Source organism: Otolemur garnettii, unplaced genomic scaffold, assembly GCF_000181295.1.
Source record: "Otolemur garnettii isolate 467f Iridium unplaced genomic scaffold, OtoGar3 scaffold00296, whole genome shotgun sequence".
Taxonomy (NCBI): Eukaryota; Metazoa; Chordata; class Mammalia; order Primates; family Galagidae; genus Otolemur; species Otolemur garnettii.
In genome coordinates, this window is record NW_003852691.1 from 805123 (window position 1) to 806094 (window position 972).

Sequence of the window (972 nt, forward strand, 5' to 3'; positions counted from 1 at the left end):
TGCTCGCAGCCACTGACTGAACAGTTCAAGCAAGGTCTCCAAACCGTGTAAATTCACCATGGGTGGAAACAGCGGAAAAACTCTGGCAACTTGAATAACCAGAGTAGAACAATTCCCCCAAGGAAAAATGGGGCAGATGTAATTGAATACCCTCTCCATAAACAGATGGCTGAGATGTCAGAAATCGAGTTCAGAATTTGGATAGCAAATGAGATTAACAGAATGAAAGAAAGGAGGGAATTAGAATTTCAAGAAAATTATTCAAAAGGTATCTCAAGAAGTTATTCAAGGGGGCGGAGCCAAGATGGCGAACTGCAGCCAGCTTTTTACAGAAGCTCCCGTCCAGAAGGAGGCTGAATGGACAGACCCTTAGCAAATTAGCTGATGGTTTGGAGCAGAGACAAGAGAGAAGATTGAAGAGTGCACTTCAACCTTCCTGAGGCGAGCTGCGACCCTGAAATTACAACCAAAAGGTACAAAATCCACCACCAAGCAGACGGGAGTCGCCTCCCCCACAACAAGGGCTCGCGCAGTTTACTCCATGCAAACAAGCGAGCAGAGTTCAAACTGCCTCCCACTCTATTCCATGGGAGAGACCCCCTAAAAACTGGACCTCCTACCCCCGCCAGCGTGCCACGCCACCCTCTGGCCAGACATAAAACTGTAAAACTGTATAAATCTGTATATATTCCCCACTTGCAACACCGAACTCCAAGGAGTCCCCAGCCACCCACTCTGAGACCTGGAGGTTTATTACCTATGGAGTCCTGACTCTTGGGCATCTCCTGGAGAGAAGTGGAGGGGGAAAGGGCTGGTTCTGTTCTGTGCTGACTGTGGTGCGGGCGTGAGGAGAGGAGAGTCAGCTTGGGGGACACCAGTGCAGAAACCCCCGGCATGCCATCCTGAACGGCAGCCACAGGCAGGGCGCCCGTGACTCGCCTGGGTGGAGCCCCTGCCCTCAGGGGGCTAATT